Genomic DNA, 22,661 nt, shown 5'->3' on the forward strand with positions numbered 1-22,661 from the left:
TGACTCTATGCAAACTCAAAGACGACTCATGACTAACTTCAAACTTGACAATAAACCAAAATAGCTACACTTGACACATACCATTCATGCTTTATAGCCTTCACTTCGGGCCCCAAGCTTTAAATGATAGTATACTTGAAATCTTTGAAGGAAAAGTAAATTGGTATATACAATTAAAGTGACATAATTTCAGTGAACAACCTCAAAAGTAGTAGTGCTTCAGGAGCCTACCATTAACTGGTCCTCTTGGGCACTCTTGATCATCCATCTCCTTGAGTAGGAAAGCATTCTATTCTATGTATGCTCAGACCTTATGCGGTCCTTTCCATAGATTTTTGAACTTACGATGCTTTACTTTGTCCTCATTCCGTGCATCCCACCGCAGCACTACATCCTCTAGCTGAAACTTGTTTGCTTTGGTTTTGCGGTCATAGATCTTCTTTATATTTTCTTCCAGTTTGAAACTGTTTTGGGAAACCTCTTCCCTTGTTTGCTGAAGGTGGATCATTTGGTTTACTCTAAGTTGAACATCATCCTCTTCACTGCCGACTTTCTGTAGTAGTCTCATGATCGAAACTGCAAGTGATGTGGGAAAAAATGTATCAATACCATAAATTAACTCAAAGGATGACATACCTATGGATTTCTACTCACTCTATTGGCCCATAAGGCATTAATAAGCTTCTAATGCCAATTCTTCTTATTTGTCTCCAACATTTTCTTAATTATGTTCACCAAAGACTTATTTGACGATTTAGCTAATCCATTGCCCTGCGGGTAATATGTTGTAGAATGATCCAAAGTGATATTATACTTATTACAAAATTCGATCATACGCTTTGACTTGAATGCTGCTACGTTATGTGTGATGAATTTATGAGGAAAACCAAAACAAGACAAAATATTAGACTCTGGAAACTGAATGATTACCGTCTCTGTGGCTTGCCTGGTTGGAATAGCTTCAATCCACTTGGTAAAATAATCAATAGCTGTTAGGATCCATTTGTGTTGTGTCGATGACATAGGATGGAATTCCCCAATAAAATCATGTCCCCACTGCTAAAATAGTGCATTGACTTCAACAGGCTTCAGAGGGAGAGGAAGCAACTTTCTTTTCCCTTGAAAAACTTAACATTCATGGCAGCTCATTACTGTCTTATATAGATCTGAAAATAAAGTGGGCCAATAATATCTTGCTCTCAACACCTTGTTTGCCATTGTCTTCCAAAACAAATGACCACCACAATCACCTTTATGAAACTCTTTCATCACTTTCTAAGCTTCATATTCAACTAAACAGTTAAGAAGAATGCCTCGCTGGTCTTTCCAATAAAGATCATTATTTAGAATGAAAAATTTTGAAGATTTTAATTTCAATGATCTACCTTTACATCTTGAAATTCTAGGAGGTGGCAAAAGATTCTAAAGAACATAAACTATGTCATAATACCATGGTGATTGTAGAAACATTTCTAAGACTTGAATGAGCGATCCATCATCCTCATCCTCTGACATTGCTACAATGAGATTTATTTCCAGAGCATGTAGATTTGATTCCACCATCAGTTTTGCCAAACCTTGTCCCTTGATCAGTTTTGTGGGTTTAATCTCTAGATCATATTCCAACATTGCTTCTATCCACTTTCCTCTTGTTCCCTCCAGATCAGTTTCCATCAAAACATGAGGCTTTGAGGCTACCAGACCAAGCTTTCGATCTTGCAACCACTCAGAATGAACTTCAAGGCTATGAAGAGGAAATTCTAAGGTAACCACAAACCAAGCTTTCGATCTTGCATCTAGCCCTGCTAGACCAGAGAGGGTTGTCCCTTTGCCAACAAAATGTGGCTGTGATAATTGAATCTCAGGCTAGCTATGAAGTATGGGGATTTGATTTAAAGTTGTGGGTCAAAAACAACAACAGAAGGGATCATGGGCTATGGATTCGAGTCTAGTTTCCACCAGTAAACTTGGGGCAAAGTAAGTGCAATGTTCAGCCAGATGAAATATGAAAATGCAAGAAGAATAGGGGAGAAAGTTTTCTCCCCCGTAGGCATCAATCAAGGTATGGATCTACCGTGGCAGTATTAGAAGAAAAAGAAACACTAGTCTACTCAATAGAGAATCTAACAAAGTATGGATTATGTAGAGATAACGACTACATTTACCAAAAAAATCATTGTGAAAGGAGCATCACGCGTGGATGGATTCCTAATACTTCTCCTACATAATGCTGTAACAAGGTAGAAAAAACAAAATATGTAAGTGAATTACAAGAAAAACATACTAGACATTAAATCACCACGATGGATCCCAGATCTAAAGGGCAGAAACTGCTCTATTAAAAATAATATTCAGAAAAAATTTATACAATCCCAAGTAGCCTCTCTCTGCTACAAAAATCGAACCCCTACATCTTCAAAAATCACCCTATATATACCCTATTACATATTAATTATGATTTCCTAAACATAGGAATCAAAATAATTAAAACTAAAAAAAAAACCAAATATGTGTTGTGGTCAAATTACATAAATTAAATTATAACTAAATAACCTAATTAAATCTCATAAAAAAAAAGAACAATTGATTTGCTGCCACAAGTCGAATTTCCTGCCAAATTTTGTTTTGGAACCATCATTGGAAATCTAGGATAATCTAGGATACTGATCAAATCATCCTCCACCTGTGCCCTGTAGATGCCTTGGATGCCCAAAATATTTGCCATATTTTTGTTGAATGATTTGAATACTGCCACATGTTGAAGTTTTCTGCCGGGGATTATCCCTAAAAATCAGTGATCGATCCTTACTACTGATATTATGCATTAGAAACTGAGTTTCCCCTTAGTTGTTGCCTCAAAATTTAGAGATGTGTTTTGACTATTGATTTTGTTTGTTCAGGCATTCTCTGTCGAAAAACCTCAACATCAAGTTTCATACTATGCCCTTTCATCTAATTAGCAATTATGTCTACCTGATCCTCTTTTGTCCCTTCATTGATTTTTTTATGAAGGACTGAGCACCTGTGATTAAACAAAACCGTTTATTTCCATGATCCCCAAATGGAAAAGGTTTAGCATAAAAACATAGTAAATATCATGATCACTGTACGAATCCGCTTTGAATTGGAAGTTGCAAGTTCCCACAATTGATCACATCTGACATTCTGATGGCGTTCCCAGGCATTTTTCACCATTTAGAGTACCAATTCCGGCCTTTGCGATGTGTAATTTTCAATTACTTTATACACGGTTTCCTGAATTTGTTCATTTCGGTCATCCATATGCGATATGAGATTGTTGAGATGCTACACTTAGGAAGTTTAAAATTGTAGGTAATATCTCAAGATGAACAACATCACTACTGTCATCTAACCACTTTTGTTTTCCTGGAGGCAGCACCTGAAGGAGTCGTGAAAGGAACAACCTTGGTTACAAAGCCAAATTTTAATGTCTTTCACTGATCCTGCACTGCAAGCAATGTTGCAGTTCTTAGCATGCCAGAGGCTGGGACAGAATGAGAATCCTCTTGTTACTGTTGTGACATTTTGGCATCCGCAATCTGAACAATTTTAACCATTTCCCTTTCCATTCGCTGATATTTTTCCCGAGCACTCATTCCATTTTGACTATTAGACCACCGGTTCTCCTTTTTGACAAATCGACTTTGCTACACGACTTTTCTCATCAAGATCTCCATATTTTCTTTTGGTTATCCTTCACATGCAGCTGTTAAACAATCAATCTAACCATAAAGGAAGAATTTGTCTTGTTACCCAGGTGTAAGCACTACGCGTAGGTCCATACTCCAAAAGCGCAGTGCCACAGTTCAAAATTGCACTGCCACTACCAGAAGCACAACACCACAGCCAAAAGCGTAGCACCACCTCCTTAGATTGTCTTGGCTTTGATGTTTGAGTTATGTTTGTTGATGCAGGGTCGCATGGGATTTGGAGCTAAACATGGCCTTCAACGATACTTCCATGGGACCAATACTCTTATTAGTTTCCATAGTTGCTTTAGAACTAGGCCACAACTTATCCAGTTTGCCTCCTTTTGATTTTTCCCACCCTCAATAACAGTCCATGGATCTATCACATTGCCAAGGGATTTACTCATTTTATGACCCCTCTCATCCAAAACAAATCCATGTGTTAAAACACTCTTGTATGGTGCCCGTCCTATAGTTGCAATGCTAGTTAACAAGGAGCTCTGAAACCAGCCTCTATGCTGATCACTTCCTTCCAGATATAAATCGGAATGCCAGCACAACCCCTCTGTTCCTTTCATTTTGAGTCCAACCCACACTCTCCATTTGATTGGGTTGAGAATGGCCTCCCTATAACAGAGAATAAAGATGGTGAAACCTGAAGAAATTGTTTTCCACAACAGCTCCTGTTATGATCGAGCTATCTCAGCTGGATAAATCTCCCGGTAGGTGCATTTTTATATTTCAATAGAACATTCTTCAAATTGACATTTGGCATTTTGATGTCCAACCCCTATCGCCTTCTAATTTCAGGTGTCTCTCCTTGATGGATGTAACCTTGGGGATGGCCCTACGTGCAATGCCAAAGGGCTACATGCAGCGGTCATGTTTTTCTTTTTTTAAAACCACCAAACACTCATTCAGAACATAGCTATTGTGCCTGTATAATGGAGACAACCAGAATATTTGTTGGCAGATTTAATGAATTCCATTGAGACTAAAACATTCGACATATCAGCATGCTATATTCCGAGGGAGAAAAAGTGAAATGAAAGGTAGCAAAACCATATGACCACAATTCTGATTCCTCCCAACACTCACTTCATACAAATTTACACCTTTAATACAAATGAATAAAACAAAGCATCTGGATTTGAAATGTTTCTACAATGTGGTGTATTTATGCTTGCAAGCAACCACTGAGCAATGAATCAAAAGTAATATGCTCACCAACCACCTCCAAACTTGCACATACCACCTCTGTTAATGAAATACCATAGAAGGCAAGAGAGTATTGAACACCTGAAGAAGCATTGAATTGTTCAACCCACATCCCCATGCTAACATCTTCCATCTTGAAAAGCCTCAAAGTGTGATTAGCATGTTGAGATACAACAAAATTTGCTACATCATTTGAAATGATATATCTTGGTCCATTTGCATAAGTGGGGTACTCTTCTTCTAGCCATTCCTCATATGTTACAGCCCATTTGCCAACACGGAGTGGCCTGTGGAAAATATTAAGGTTACCCATATACAAGCCATGTACATGGGGAGTTCTTTTGATTTCCTTCAATACAGTATCCACTCTCAGGAAGGTGTCACCATCACATTTGATAACGTATTTTGGAGAAATATTTGGAATGCCATATTCACAAATTGCAATAGTCTTCATCACTACAAGTTCATAACGATCCATAAATGGAACGATAATAATATCTCCATAAAAATCTTTTTCATTCTTTAGCGGCACATTGACCTCCTTCCTTGCATTCAAGGCAAGAAAGAAACAGGCCACAAATTTTGATGATCTAATCAATTAAGATTGCATCCATGTCTTCCTCACAACCATGCGCTCTACAAAGTGATTACTTGCATAAAGGACCCCAATGAGGAGATCTATGGGACCCTCTGGCAAAGGGGGAGCTTTCCATTTCTTTGACATGTCAATTATTCTTTGAGTTGAGAAGCTTGGAAGAGATGTAGGTAAGGATGACAACAAACCATTTATCAATAAGCCAGTTGCATCAGTGCCAATCTTGTTGGAACAAACTATTGTCGAGTCATAAATGTTTGAATAGTTGAACCTCCCCAAGATTCATACCTATAAATCTCCAAGTAATTCCTCTCTAGAACCATGAGACCAGAAGCTGTAAACTTTTCACCAGCAATATCACTATTAGCAATGTACAGTGCCCTATGCCACGAATTGGAAATAGGTTCTCAATTACCAAGAACTGCATCTCCTTTTCCTCAAGATCATGAACTGCTACACTGGGAGATCTTTGAGTCAATCATTCATTCAGTCATATCTTCTGATCCAGAAGCCAGTTTTGGGAGTGTGATATACCGTTGGAAAACTCTTTCTGAGCTTCTTCTAATGGACACACTTATGAAATGTTTTGCACTGAATATCATGTAAAAAACATTTCTGAAAACCAAACATAGTAAAAGCCCATTTTGATCACTGGTGACAGGCTGCGAAGACTGGAACTAATACTCTATGGGATAGATTCTTGAAAGTCTACCGCTAATCAAGCATTAATGGAATGAACGTAGGGGGAATGGTCAAATTAAAATTCAAAAGGTGCTATAAATTACGAAGGGATGTCCAGCAAACAACACTTAGAAATTTGAGAACTAAGTTGTTGTGCACTCAGACATTCATGAACCCAGACTTGTTTGGTATGGCAACACCTGAAGAAGCCATGGATAATGGAGTAATGACCACCAAGGAAGATATGCAACTGATTCCGGAAGTAGAGGCCCCAAAGACAACTGCGATAGTCATTGAAATTCCTAAATCACCATACATGCCGAGACCCAAGAAAGACAAGCAGACCATGGTACCGGTACGCGTATCACCTAGAAATCCACTGAGGACTAAGCTCACCATGGAAGAAAAGGGGAAGGCTATCAATTTTGAGGTTTATGAGGAGGAAGAGTTTGAAGAAATCCTAGTATAGGAGGAGGACGTAGAAATGGAAGAAACCCAGGGTGCGGACCCTCTTACCAGGTTACCCGCATATGCTCCTTCATGGAAGGATAAAGCAAAGGGCCCCAAAGATATAGATGAGAATAAGAGATCTCTGTAGACTCTGCTACTCCTTGACGACATTATTTATGAAGGGTCAAACATAGGATGGGTGCCCATGCTAAAGTTTGATGATTTGGGCCTTGCATACCACAAGAATTTCCTACATCTCACAACCGCGCAGCTCATGCGCCAGAAGAAAGATCCACCAGCTGGAATCATAGAGTTGGAGCTACGTAAATGGCTGAGAGGTGTAGAGAAGTCAGGATTGTTAAACCTGCTCTAGGTGTCACATTACCATCGCACCCCAATGACCATTTTTGTCATTAAGAAGTTGCTATGCTTGGTGCATGATGGGTGCTTGTGGTTTGAGGAGCCCATCCCCATCACAAACTATTTGATTCATAGAATTACCTGGCTCCCTTGTAAAGGGGAGGACCCAGCAAACATCTCAAAGGGAAAGAGTGGTGATTTGGCCATTATAAAGGCCATGAAGAAGAAATTTAAACTGGAGAAGAAAAAGTGAGGGTACACCATTTCTAGCATCAACCACCCTATGGTCAAGGTCGCGATGCAGATTTTGGTAGGGAAGGTGATGCGGAAATGTTGTAAAGATGAGGTGCCCGCACTAGTGGTTGCATTAGCAGCGCAATGCATAGAATGGGTCCAGTTTAACTGGGCAAACTATTCATGCAGAGAGTTCCTTGAGAACTGCCGTGAGGCACAAAAGCAGGGAAAAACTTTTCACTATGCGTGGCTTCTGTTGTTAATAGTACTGGTGGCATGGGAATTGTCTAAAGATAACCAGTTCCATATGATTGCGGAATACCTTTTGGAGGCAGCGAAGTACGCTTCACTATGGGAAACCAGGGATGAACAGAGGATACAGGAGAGAAAAATATTCTCGGTGCTCATGGATATGAACATCAGAATGGGGATTAATCGCAAGTCATGGTTATCACCCATAGTCTACAATAGTCTACAGAGCTTCACGGAGTTCAAGGCATATTTCCGCCATGTCTACATCAGGGTGTGGAAGGACCCCACGAAGATGTGTCGCAAGTTACCCTATTTGGTGATATATGATGTCATCTTCACGGTCCTCACATCTTGGCCATCGGAGTGGCGCACTCGAGTTAGCTCTGTGTTGGCAGCAGAGAAGTCCACCGTACAATAGAAGAAGGAAGAGGAGAAACTGGAAATGGCATAGTTGGTAGAAAAATGTAGGAAATAAGAAGCAGCGGCTAAGGCCTAGGCGATACGTGATGCTACAAAGTTGGCAGAAGAGTAGCAGAAGGAAACAAAAGAAGAGAGCGAAGAACAGAAGTCGTCTTCGCTCGAGCCAGAGATCGATACAGAGTAAGGTGGTGCAAACCCACAGAAAATGTCCACGTAGCTAAAACGTCCTTGCCCAAGAGAGCAGGTAGGGCCACGAAAGAATTCGAAGGCTTCAAAGACTTCGTTTGACCCGATCACCCTCACTGATGAGGATCTCCATGATATTGGCAAGACAATGAGGCACATCACCGCGGAGGCCCTCTAAGAGTTTGAGAAGCAAGAACAAATGGTTTTGGGGTCTCTCTAGATGCAGATATAGGAGTTGTAGGTGCACACTCCATAGGATGGCACAGCCTCAACCAGCCTCGAAGTAGGCACTTCCGCAGCCAACGAAATGTTGCGCGCCCGGAAAATCAACACCATAGTGCTACTAGATGGAGCACTTGTTACAGAAAATGACGCCGAAAAATATATGGTTAGTGGGTTGAAGGGAATCAGGTTAAATGTGGCTATTCTCCCTCGGGAGATGCTCTTTTTTTTGCAGGATGGAATCACTCCAGAACTACGAGCCAAGGAGGGTCACGTGCTCTAGGTAATGAGTGAGTCGTGCATCAACATTGAAAATTTGAGCCTGCAGTGAAACTAGGTAGTGGCATAAAACAATCAGATCATGTAGCTAGTGGATGAAGCCTTCTAGATGGTCCCAAAGTTTGCCATCCAAGCAAAGGAATTGGTGGAGGCATGTGTCTGGAAGTTAGTAGTATGGGTGTGCAACGCGAGAGAGGAAATGGGTAGGGTTCAGTTGGAGCTGAACCTTTAGATAGTAGGACCATAGTTGAAGGCGTAGCTTTCAACTCTGTGAGAGGTTAAGGAACAACGTACCACCACGATCGCGACAGCAATAGTAGCAGTTAATAGTGCAGTGACAGATTGCACAAAGTTGTTCGAGTAATCATTCGAGATCCTCACCACCCTACAGGATGACCCGAACTTATAGCGCCTAGAGACAAAGGCGCACGAGCCGCAACAGAGATACGATGAAGTAAAAGGGACCACATAGATAGTTTCCCTTACATAGAGGCTCGAGAGGATGGAGCAGGCTAAAGCACTCAAGGAGCAGGGGCATGTTGCTTGGCATAAGGAAGCAGTTTTGAAGGCATGGCTACAACTGTGGATTGATGAGGCATTTACCATTACAACATCTATTGAAGCAAATCTCACGAAGTTGCAAGCAACATAGGAGATGATTCAAGATAGAAGTTCAGCAACAATGGTCACTAAACAATGCATTGAGGAAGTACAGTAGGCAGCCACTAAGTGCATTGCCGAACGTGCAACGATCCAATCAAAGTTGGGAGGTCTTCGCGCAAAGATCTCTGTGCCGATAGAGTGACTCGAGGGCAAGTTATGATGTTTGTGTTGGGGGCCTTGGTGAGCCCCAGTATTACAACAATAATTCTGCAACTCCTGGAACTCCCTTCTTTAATTTTATCAACCCAGTAGTTCGTAACAAACTTGGAAGCGACGATGCTGTATGCACAAGTACTAGCTCTTGCCGCAGCTGTCACTTGGTCAACTGGCACAAGTCCACTATGGGCTTAAGCCAACTTCTATGAGCTCTTAGAAGAAGCTTTTTAATTGATGGATGAAAGCTAACTCAAAGGAAGCTAATCTACTTGCGGAAAGAAACTGAAAGCCAAAAAGTAACACAAACCCTAGCAAACCCTAATTCTACCAGCTAGTCCTACTGATGCAAAGATGAGAATGAAAACTACTAAAAGAGATGCCATTACTTCTATGAAGGTAAAATACATGTGTCTAGACTACCTCTACCTGAAGAAAACATCTTTTTGTATTTTTGAATCAGTTATTAGAATTATCATGCATGTGCTTTTAACTAGCTTTTTACTGTGCAGAGGTGGATCAAGGAGGAGAAATGCTTGGAAAAGGTTGGGAAGGTACAGAGAGGGCCTAAGGGGTCCCTAGCACCCTTCCAAAGAGTTTCATAGAGTTTGGCTATCAAGAAACCTCATTCGTGAGCTTCGACAGGAAGTCTGCAGGGGTTCTACAGGATGTTCAGGAATTTCTACAGGATGTTCTGAAAAGAGGATTTTGGAGAACGGATGGAGCGAAAAAGGTGGAGGAATGAGTTTGGAGGTGAAATGGGGTTGTAGGGGAGTTCAAGACTTGGAGGATGGAGTCGAGGAGTGGCGGAGATGGTGAGATTTTTTCAAGGAGGGATGAAACGATGTTGCACAAGAAGATGAGAATCATGGCAAAGTAAGCGAATGAGGTAAATGTAAGGTAAGGGTTCTGAGTGAAGGATGAAATAGGTAGGTTGGATGGATTATGTGCAGGTAAGGAAGGGTAACAGGTACTCTGCAAGTGGTTTTTCAAACTGAACAAACAAACAGTTATAAAACCTATGACCTAGTTACTTTACTCTATTCTAACCTAAGTAACAACAAAAGGAAATGAACAACAGTTTATTCGAAATGAAATGCGTGAACTAACTTATGCCACTAAGAAATCATCAACTGAAGCATTTAAACACTACTAATATCAGCATCTACAAAAGAGGATTACAACACTAAGAATTGCATGGCAAAGCAAAATAGTATTTTTGTTGGCAGCAAAGTCACATTGTTCCCAGCTCATGATTCCACTGAGGGGGAGGTGAGATCCAAGGTGTTTGGTAGCCTTTTTCTAAAGATCTTCCCTATGATTAACCTATGAAGAAAATATGAACATGAAAAACCTTTTTAATCATCAAAAGCAACCTAAACAACAACACAATATTTAAATCTAAATAGCAGATTTTATTCTAAGAATGCAGCAAAGACACATGAAAGTAAACAAAGGAGGTACTGGGCGCTTGAGATGGGCCCAACCCCAAGAGATACAACCTCCTAAGAGAGATTTAGAGCTGGTGCAAAGCTGGATTCATCTTTATTGAGCAAGAAAAGAAGAGTTACATCAAAATTGTCCACAAGGGAAACTTGAAAATGTGCTAAAAGCGAAGCTAATCTACTGCCTAAAAATCGAACTACAGACTAGATAACTTCTGCCTACAAAATGACTAACCATTGGCTACAAAATTTCTAACCACTAGCTAACCAAAATGAGGCCCTAAGCCTTCTTATTTATACAAATTGAGGACCCCAACAGTCCTCCTAAACTTTAGGGACTCGGCTGCCCAAAACTTGTAGTTAACAGCAGTCCTACTTGGCTTGCTTGGCTGCCCTTGTGCTAATTGATTTGGTGGCCCTTGAACTCCGAGCTGATGGTGGAGAATTCGAGGTAAGGGCCCATAAATGAAGGGGACACCTTCCTACAAATCCTCTCCCTTGTTCTCCCACGAATTTGGCTGCCAAGTTCTCATTAAGACCTTCAATTTTGTCTCCAAATTGACCAAAAAGGCTACACAAAGCACCCATTAGACTTGTTGGCATAATGACTAACCCAATTCACTCTATTAGCATAAATATAATAAAAAACATGCAATAAACTAATGATAATGGTGGATTAAGTCAAATTAGGAGGTTGAATGAGCCCAAATAATTATCCATTTTTGGGGCTCATCATCACCCCCCTACTAAAAGTGTTGCTCATCCTCTGAGCAACCAATTTATCTCCTCATCTTTGATGGCCCTGGTGGCCTCCCTGTCATTCCAAGCTTCTGAAGTGATGCCCTCTTCTCTGTCATGAAAGCATGCTTTTCTCTTTGCTTCTTGCCACTGCCTATGCTTCTTTTCCTAGAGTATCTACTTGCCCTTTCTTGCCTTAAAATATAGTGGAAGCTCCCTCTTTCACTTCTCCTTTAGCTTGGGAGAGGTACTTAGGGCGGCCAGCACAACTGCTGCCTCCCTAGCAAGGATTTTGGCTGATTTCTCCTTCTGCTTCCCTTTTTCAGGACTTCCTGTAGAAAGTCCTGTAGCTGATTTCTGGCTTCCTGTAGAAGCCGTTTTTACACTTCTTGATTAGGCCTGCATGGCTGGGGGTGTCTTCTTCTTCAGTTTTGTTGATGCTGGTTCCAAGACCTTGAGACCTGACTCTCTAGTGGTGAATTCTGCCTGCACTAGCATCCTCAAGTATCAAACTTGAAAATTTTGAGAAATGTATGCAAATTTGACTCCATTTCAGCTACCTATTCGTCAAGGTAAATTAAGAAGCTCTGATATGAGTCAATCCCTTTGAAAATTGCATGGAAGTAATCATCTTCGATCTTCTCTCTCTTTGCCAAAAGGCCCTTGGTGTCTACTTTCTGATTTATCTTGTTGTCGTTTTCACCAGCATCACTTACAGTAGTTCTTAGAACTTCATCCACATTAGTATGCTTGCTGCCTGGATCCAAACTGAAATGTTCTACTAAATTTTTTTGCACAAGATGCAACTTCTTTGGAAGAGACAACTCTGACTGGTCCCTCAGTCCCTTTTTCAATATCCATGTCAAAACGTGCAGACATTATGGTTTTAATTAATTGGGTTTCCTTTACTAAGATTGCCTCACCAAGCTTTATCGAAAGCTCATCAAGAAGCTCCACACGGTTTTTTACAATTCTCCAAAGCTTGCAACACTTTATTTTTTCCCAGAAGCATTTCTCTTGCAGAAGATTCCTTGCCAGCCTTTACACTAGCAGCAGCCTTGAGTTTAAGTTTGTCCACAACTTCTGTTAACCTCATAAATCGAGATCTTGCACGGTTTGCTATTTCAGAACTGCAAATTCGATGAAGAAAAGCCCAAGCTTCTCTGCTTCGGAAGGATATGCCATACTTCCTATAAAACTTCTTCTTGTAGAACTCTGGCCGGCTTATGTAGGATGTCTCTACGCCTTTGAATGATCTTGGTATGTGGGAGAATTTTGAACAAGCCGAAAAGCTTGGCGAAGGACGTCGGTTTAACAGAATTCAGAGGCAAAGGATTTAGTCGAAGAGGTTTGCAAGTGTAAATGAATCGCAGTTAACGTGAGTCTTCAGCCGAGCATTCCTTTAATTACTACATGATTTGTGGTGAGGTGGTAGAAACATGCGCTGGCCCATGCAAACTTCAATGCTATCATGAACTGCATGTTCTATTTATTAACTGTATGTTTTCTTCTTGATCAGTTGCACTGGAGTTCAAACGGCTAACACTCCCTGTTTTTTCTTCTTTTTTCACGTGAGTTGTCTAACACATACGTTGCATGATTCCTGGCTGATTGATAGAGAATTGAACAAGGAAATATCGGCTTAATCTTGCTATATTCGTGGCTCAATTCCACCATTCCATTCATTCATGCAGTTTTTAAATTAGATTTGTGCAATAGAAGAACAAGTTTCAGTCACGTACCTGAAGTCAAATGGCTGCTATGAGGTGCTGATATCTTTCATTTGCTGCATGCATTTGTTTATGTGGTTTCATGGTGGCTTGGTTGATGATTCATGGTTGTTTTTTCCTTGTGCAGGTGTACTCTGGCCGGATCCCAGCTGCAGGAGTTCATTTCCACATTCAGATTTGCACCTTCAAGCTGCTGCTGCTGAATTTTCACACGACCAAAACTTGTTTTCGCCATTGCTCCCAAACGGTAGATCGGATCGATCTGAAAATTTCCGAGCATGTTCCTATCATCATGATGCACCTCCCATAGCAAAATTGTGATCAATGGATGCACCTCCAAGCTTCCAAGCTTTATGTTCCCTTCCAAAATCAAATCTGGCTCGCTTGAAGGTTCTACAGTATGTTTCCTGTAGAAATACAGAACTCCCTTTAGAAGGCACAAAAATTCCTTTGACCTTGTTTTGAGTGACCCTCCTGACCTACAATTTCATTGCTGCAACCTGAAATTATTCAATTGAAATTAGATTTCTTTTTCTTTTTCTTTTTCTCTTTTTTTTTTTGAAAAGCAACTAGGGTGCCTCATGGAGGTTTTCACCCTAATTGCCTACCCTGGGCGCCTCCAAGGGAGGTTTTCACCCAGAGATATTATTCTCTTTTATCTTTTTTCCCAACCCATTGACCACCTCATGGAGGTTTTCAATCAATGAGCCAATCTAAGGCGCCTCTGAGGAGGTTTTCACCTTAGATTTTTATTTTCTTCTTATTTTCATTTTTCTTCCTACCCTACCCTACTTGAAAAACAAAATCATTTTGAAGTGTAAGAATACTTCCAATGGAGCCATGTGCACATCGAGATGAGAGACAAGATGATGTGGAGGCTTGAAATGCATGCTTGGACAGCTATTCGGATTTCAGAGACCAAATGATCTGACTTTGAAGGGATCAAACATAGTTGAGGAAGAGAGTACCGCTGCAACTTAGTGACCGTCTGAAACCATATCTCAATATAGCTCTGATATCCTTGGTTCTTTTGCTAATCTAGATCATGTTTCATGTCACCTTCTAACATGACTTCCTCATCTTCCTCTTTCTGTTGATCTTTCTCTTGAATACATGGAAGAGTTGATGGTAACCATGAAGGATCTTTCTTTATCTCTGCTTCTGATGTCTTCTCTTCATCAAGTAAAGCCCATGGTTCTTTGATTTCCTCTTCTGAATCTTCTTTTTCCTGATGTGGTCCTTCAATGCTTTCAATATAGTCTCTTTTTTGCAATACTCTTCCTGAGCTATGGTGAAGATCATTGAGCTAAAGAGCAGTTGTTTGGACATGTTGTGCCTCAACTTTGCAATTGGGTTGAGCTGCTCCATGGTATGGTTTTGGAAATGGTGGTACGGGTAGTTGAGTGGAGGTGTGTATTTGAGATGGATGCGGTTGAGCAGGTGGTGGAGGAAAGAAGTGGGAGGAGTGTTGTACTGGGGCCTCCACCCCTGATGAGGTGCATTCCACTGAGGCTGTGGCTGAGCATAAGAGTGAAACGAATGAGCATCTGGTTGGGCATAATATGGATCTATGAAGGAACAAGGAGGAGGTGTGAACCAAGAAGGATGAGCAGGGGGACCCCAAGAAGGCATGAAAGTAGCTTGATAGGGGTCATAATAGGTCTTGGATGTCCCTTGCAGTTCTTGCTGATAAGATCTAGGTTCATGTGGCCTCCTTTGGTTCATATAATAGAGTGATTCAGTGGCTCCTTTGGCTCTCTGATATGCAGCTTTGATTTTGGGTAAGGAAGGGCACTGATCTGTATGATGGTATTCTTCACATACAAAACACACTTCTATGGAGTACAATGGACATTCGTTCCTAGGATGCTTTTTAGTGCACCTAGGACAAAAAATGGCCAAAGCCCTCTTGGCTTATTCTTGCTTCTTTTGGATCCGCAAGGTATCCAGTTGCATGGCAAGAAACTGCCTCATATCACTCTTGAAATCTTCGATCTGATTTTCAAATTCATCTTTGGACAAGGTGCTGCTCCCAACATTTCTGCTTGTAGCCATTTTCTCCAGAGGAATGGTTTCTTCTTCTTCTTCACCTTGAGGTTCTTCAAATATGTCTTGCTGTCCACCTAAGGGTTCTTTAATCACAGCCATCGAAGAAGAGAGAATGTTGGCTATGTGAAGCAGTGGGGGTGTTGTGCAATCATTTTTCTAACTTATCTCTACTCCTACAAGGCATGAAATGAAATCTTTTTGGTTGATTTTTGCATTTTTCTTCTTGTACGTGCAAAACTAAAATAGGTTGAACTGCAACTAACTATCTTGCTAAAACGAAAATGCGGAATTGAAATGAAAGAAGGAAAGGATTAATCTATTTTGCTCAAATGAAATTACAGGAATGAAATGCTAGTCTATGCTTGTAGAATTTAAATGCTAATCTACGCTTGCAAAATTGAAATGCTAATCTATGGAAGCGGGAAATTGTAATCTACTTTTGCAAAAAGGAAATTGCATAATGGAAATGAAATAAACTACTTAGCAGAAGGTTGTAGTGGAAAATAGAATAAAAGCGGCAATCGCCAATACTCTGACGTTTCGCCGGCAACGGCGCCAAAAAGATGGTGAGCCCCAGTATTGCAGCAATAATGCTGCAACTCCTGGAACTTCCTTCTTTAATTTTATCAACCCGGTAGTTCATAACAAACTTGGAAGCGACGGTGCTGTATGCACAAGTACTAGTTCTTGCCGCAGCTGTCACTTGGTCAGCTGGCACAAGTCCGCTATGGGCTTAAGCCAACTTCTATGAGCTCTTAGAAGAAGCTTTTTAACTGATGGATGAAAGCTAACTCAAAGGAAGCTAATCTACTTGTGGAAAGAAACTGAAAGCCAAAAAGTAACACAAACCCTAGCAAACCCTCTTTCTACCAGCTAGTCCTACTGATGCAAAGATGAGAATGCAAACTACTAAAAGAGATGCCATTACTTCTATGAAGGTAAAATACATGTGTCTAGACTACCTCTACCTGAAGAAAACATCTTTTTGTGTTTTTGAATCAGTTATTAGAATTATCATGCATGTGCTTTTAACTAGCTTTTTACTGTGCAGAGGTGGATCAAGGAGGAGAAATGCTTGGAAAAGGTTGGGAAGGTACAAAGAGGGCCTAAGGGGTCCCTAGCACCCTTCCAAAGATTTTCACAGAGTTTGGCTATCAAGAAACCTCATTCGTGAGCTTCTACAGGAAGTCTGCAGGGGTTCTACAGGATGTTTAGGAATTTCTACATGATGTTCTGAAAAGAGGATTTTGGAGAACGGATGGAGGGAAAAAGGTGGAGGAATGAGTATGGAGGTGAAATAGAGTTGTAGGGGAGTTCAAGACTTGGAGGATGGAGTCGAGGAGTGGCGCAGATGGTGAGATTTGTTCAAGGAGGGATGAAACGATGTTGCACAAGAAGATGAGAATCACGGCAAAGTAAGCGAATGAGGTAAATGTAAGGTAAGGGTTCTGAGTGAAGGATGAAACAAGTAGGTTGGATGGATTATGTGCAGGTAAGGAAGGGTAATAGGTACTCTACAAGTGGTTTTTCAAACTGAACAAACAAAAACTTATAAAATCTATGACCTAGTTACTTTACTCTATTATGACCTAAGTAACAACAAAAGGAAATGAACAACAGTTTATTCGAAATGAAATGCGTGAACTAACTTATGCCACTAAGAAATCATCAACTGAAGCATTTAAACACTACTAATATCAGCATCTACAAAAGAGGATTGCAACACTAAGAATTGCATGGCAAAGCAAAATAGTATTTTTGTTGGCAGCAAAGTCACATTGTTCCCAGCTCATGATTCCACTGAGGGGGAGGTGAGATCCAAGGTGTTTGGTAGCCTTTTTCTGAAGATCTTCCCTATGATTAACCTATCAAGAAAATCTGAACATGAAAAACCTTTTTAATCATCAAAAGAAACCTAAACAACAACGCAATATTTAAATCTAAATAGCAGATTTTATTCTAAGAATGCAGCAAAGACACATGAAAGTAAACAAAGGAGGTACTGGGCGCTTGAGATGGGCCCAACCCCAAGAGCTACAGCCTCCTAAGAGAGATTTAGAGCTGGTGCAAAGCTGGATTCATCTTTATTGAGCAAGAAAAGAAGAGTTACATTGTTTTCGGGAAAAGTGTCCATTCAGAACGACCCTATCCCACAGGGTTGTGATAGAGACCTCAGAAACAAACAAGGAAAACTACTCTTGTATTCTTCTTTATGAACTATAAACGAAGATGATTAAGATGAACCGACCTGTGTCTTGCGCTAGTTGTTCGATCCAATCTATCCTCTCTTTGCCAGCTTCCACCGATCTGCTCCCTCACTTGCCCAACATCACCAAGTTCCTGCAAGTTCACAGAAGAGAGAAACTACACAAAGACATAGATTTATGTTCATAAAAATCTTAGGATCAGATTTAAGCTAAACATACAAATATAACACACATCAGATATGCAAGCATGTAGGAGAAACTCAAGTAGTTTTATTGATAAAACAAGAAGATCCAGGAGGAGTTAAAACCGATGAGTCCTGATCCAGCATCAGCCTCCCAGCATAGAATCCCTTCTTCACCTCCAACAAAGCATAAATCACCCAATACTCTAATATCAATCACAAAACCAACAACAATTCTCTGCAATGTACAAAATTCCAGCCCCCTGGATCTCTTGGTGAGGGATCCATATATAGATGTATGCAAAGGGGATGAGTCATCCCATGAGTTGATTAGTGGCTTCTCTGTTAGTTCTTGCTTCCACTTGGAGACTGAGAGCCTCCTACTCATCACTGGTCGAATTTAGTGAGGCAAGTGTCATTGGAGAAGATTCTGGAAGCTTCCATTGTCTCTCCACCTCGTTGAATGACTCTGCCACTTGTCATTTCCCGCTAAACGCACCCTGGTAGTGCATTCAAGTGTGTTGCAACGCACCTAGCCAGTGTATTTGGGTGCTTTGCAACGCAGGCAGCTAGTGGAGCACTTGAAATGATCCTGTTTTGACTAGTTTTGAGCTGTTTCTGGTGGAGAACTTCTGGGAGAAGCTGTAATTTGTTGACCTTGTTTCTTTAGGAGCTGGAACAACATCTTTAGGGACTTAGGATCCCTTGGTTTATGGACATTTCATGCTTATAGCTGTAAGGCACAAAAATGTCTATAACAGTTGCCCCCTAAAGTATGAGGCTGTTTATCGGGTGAAATGCTTTATTAGGAGGATCCGAAGTTCTTCTAATGCTGGAGAGGAGACCTGTAATGAGATACAATACAATACATTATTTTCATACTGTTTTCATGATCTAGCTGAGGCAGGCATTCCCATGCTCAGCTTTATAAATTCATTTTCATGTACATAGGACAGACAATCATCTGATGGTAGACTGATGATTCTGATGAAGTCATCATCCTTTTGGTAGGATGATTATCTGTTCTGCAATGTTGTACATTTCAATGTCTTTATTTTTCCTGGAATATATATCGCAGCCCGGATGGATGAAACTAGATCTGGGGTCTTCAATCTCGTCCGATCTTCACTCTAAGTACAAGTCGATCCATGTGAGAAATGTTTTGAAGTCGAACATGGAAAGACATTGCTTGATTACCAATCAATGATGTAAATTGTTAACAAGCGCGAGAGGAGTCACCGATAATGATAATGACCCTCAAGGTATTGCAGTACAATTCACGTGGTGTGAATAAAGGACTTGGCGTCGAACACCACGCAAAATCTTTCGGTCGAAGGTCATTGATGTATACTTGTCGCCGGAAGTGAGAAACTTGCCATTGAGGCATGCAAGCTTCAAAGTACTGGAGGGGTGTTCCTAGATCAACTTCTTGGATAATGAGCTGATGTCGACAAGAAGTGATCCGTCAAAGGAGGGCCTTAATGAATCCCACATCAATGACACGGAACGAAGCAAATGATTTTGATGGAGGTGTAAACAATCTGGTGACATACGGTTCAAGGTGGCGGTCATGAAAGAATGAAGCATAATGTATGGTAGTGGATGGGACACGGGTGACTTCTCTGGATGACTTCTCTTGAACATGTCGGCGACACTTATGTGATGGATCGGTAGCATTTACCCCAAATGTGGATGGTATGGTGTGACCATGGTGATGTGACCGGTGAATGAAACAACCCAACCCGACTCTGGCACGGAGTGGAAGTGTCATGTTCAAGAGCGACTTGCTACTAATAAAGTTTCCTTGAGTTTTCTTCCCAATTTTTCCCCAGTCATTTCTGACCAGTACCTCTTTATTTTTGTCAAGCTTGAGGAGGATAACATATGCTTGTTCTATAATTTTCCCTTCGGGCAAACCCATCGCTATGTTTTAACGAGCTTAGCGATAGTGAAACTCGTTCTCGTCTAAAGACAAGTTTGTCGCTATTAATCCTTTTAACGAGCCTAACGACAAGGATAACTCGGTCCTTTTCCTTTTTAGGGAGTTTGAAAAGGTACGTAAAGATAACTCCGGAATTCCTTTTTCGTCATCTAATCCCTTAAGTCCGAAAAAGTATAAAATAGTACAGAAGGGATGAATTTTCGATAGTTTTAACGAGCCGAACAAAACAAGCGCTCGATCTTTTTGTGCAATAATCCCTCAGGTCCAAAAAGATTAAAATCTAGAGGAGGGATAGGACTTCCTGTCACTTTAACGAGCTGGAAGGCCAAAACTCGGCAATCTTTTCATATTTTACGAGTCAGATGAAAAGAGATTAAAGGAGACTCGTCTTTTGAGGAACGAGTGATAAGATGGGTAGCAGCTGATTCCAGGTAAGGTTTGGAATTCTCCAATCACAGCAGTGTCACAAGGATGGCTAGTGAAATCACTCTTCACAGCTGTTCCTCAAAATGGGTAAACAATCAAATGGAGGTGAATGATCGGCCAATGAAAAGTGGAGGTGACGGTGCAAACACGACCAAGGCTTTAATGGCTGAAAATGCTTCATTCACGGTGGTTATTTACCAGAGGATATTTCATTTTTTAACGAGCTTAAACACGGGTTGAAACATTTGCTCGATCTTATGTTTATTTTTTAACGAGCTTGAACTATGCGCTAAAACTACTCGATTAATCCAGTCATATGATAATAATGTCTCACCGAAGATGCCATTTTTTATGGAGCTTGCACCTTACAAAGCTTTGCCCCGCATCCTTTCTTTATGCAAGTTTGGTGACGACTGATCTTACGAGTTTAAAGGGTTAGCCTACGGGTTTAAAGGGAGGACCTAAAAATTTAAAAAAATAAATAGTCGCCCTTTGCTTGCACTCCAAAAGGTTTGCATGCCCCCAGGTATAAAACAGAGTTTCGAGGTCACCCTCTATTCGAGCCGACAAAACATTCGTTCTATCAGGAAGGGTACTACCTCTTACAGGTTACCCAAAGATTGTTCTATTTACGGCGTAAACAAAACACTTCCTCGGCGATGCCTACCGAAATAGACAAAGGTGAGTGGCAAGATCAACCAACTCTCATAACTTTGACAAGAGAATCTTATTCTAGAACAACCCCTCTTCCAATCACGGACGGGGTACGGACTAGTCATATTCTCCCGCGGAAACCTACTCTATACCCGAAGTTTTCCTGCCGAAGCAGACCAGGATGCATGCCCCCTGGGTTTCAGTCATATCCCTCTGAATTACTCGTGCTCATCGGGAGGACGGACTGGGACTTGAGACATTTCTTGCGTGAAGAGACCATTTAGGGACGGTATATGACTATTTGCTATGCGTGATCCGGGAAATGAAAGCTGGTCCACAAGCTTGACCACTCTTCCTTCGTGCGGAAAACACATTACTCTAAAGAGTGAGGAGACGATGGCTCCCATGCAATAAATATAGTCTCGTCCAAGGAGTAGGTTATAATCCAAGGGTCCTTGAATGACCATGACATTCATGCGAACTTTCTTCCCTCTCAATTTTATGGGCACATCGGGAAGGATCCCTAAAGGTCGACTGGTTCCTTTATCAAAGCCTATCAGATTTCTCATTTCAGGCAATAGCGATGGTGAACCAAGCGCTTTCCAAGCAATAGGGGAAAGGATACTCACAGACGCCCCCTCATCTATGATGGTGCCAGCCATGACCATTCTGTATATTTGCACGATAATTCGGAATGGTATGCTTGCTAGCAAACGGGGTCTGCCTAGTTGATTCCAGTCGAAGGATACAACTAGGTTGCTTGGAGGTGGGACCAAGTAGACAGCTGGGTATGGCTCTGACGAGCTTCCTTCCTACGATAAAGGAATGGGTGGATTTCCCCCGTGTTCATCGGAGTCTGTGTTGATGAAGAGAATTTGGACGGTGTCATCCTTATCCTCTTCAGTGACTGTATCATTCGAAGATAAAACCTCTGAAGGCAAGACCGGGTCAACTGCCGCCTCGACCTTTTGACTTTCGTCTGGCATGGATTTAGTTGGTTTATAGTCAATGATAGACGCTTCAGCTGACCACTTGAGCGGGCCAGCTGGGTTCTCAACCAGTGACGGACTTGTTGGAAATAATACTGAGAGGGGGGGTGAATCAGTATTATCTAATTCTTTTAATAAATCTTCCTTATTTGTTCTTTGAAATATTTTTGCATGTCAGTACCATAAGATAATGAACATGAACAAAGAAAACAGATAGTCACACCAAAGAACACAAGATGTAAGGTGGAAACCCAATTTGGGTGAAAACCACCCGCTGCAATATGTCTCTATCTTCTTTCAAATTAGAAACTCCTTTTACAATGGTTATGTACTGGTGCAGTCCTTTACCAGTACGCAGGCTGCAACCTGCAGAGAGCTACAACTCTCTCTCTCATTTTCCAGTCTCTCCTGGAAGGGAGCTACAACCCCCTACTTCTTTTCTTACAAGGACCACTTTTCATAAATTTTCAAACTGGATCCATAAGCATCAAATGATCATAGAGTATAAGAAAATCACCCAGTCAACTGTAGTAACCAGATCAACAATAATAGAACCAAACCCAGAACACAGCAATGATAAACAAAGATTTTAAGAGAAGTAAGCAGCTTCACCCATGTACTGCCTGCTTACAGTACGCACTCTGCTCAACTGCTCGCCTGCTTACGTACGCACTGTAGTCAACTGCTCACCTGCTTACGTACGCACTGTACTCAACTGCTCACCTGCTTACCTACGCTCTGTGTCCATTGATCTACCTGCGGACCTCCGCACCTGCAACCCTTCTATGCCTGCATACCGGCGCACCTGAAACGCTTCGGGCCAGTGTATATACGCACTTTTCTTTCACTTTACCTGCGTACCTTCGGGCATAGATG

General features: G+C 41.2%; 1 pseudogene; it reads right to left on the reverse strand.

Moving 5' to 3' along the window:
- Positions 1-4,887: 4,887 nt before the first annotated feature.
- Positions 4,888-5,406, reverse strand: LOC149187919 (hydroxyproline O-galactosyltransferase GALT2 pseudogene; annotated as a pseudogene).
- Between the last annotated feature and the right edge of the window lie 17,255 nt (positions 5,407-22,661).

The sequence above is a fragment of the Pinus tabuliformis genome, chromosome 3_1, assembly GCF_031772625.1.
Source record: "Pinus tabuliformis cultivar Carrire ecotype Pingquan chromosome 3_1, CPIR1, whole genome shotgun sequence".
Classification (NCBI taxonomy): Eukaryota; Viridiplantae; Streptophyta; class Pinopsida; order Pinales; family Pinaceae; genus Pinus; species Pinus tabuliformis.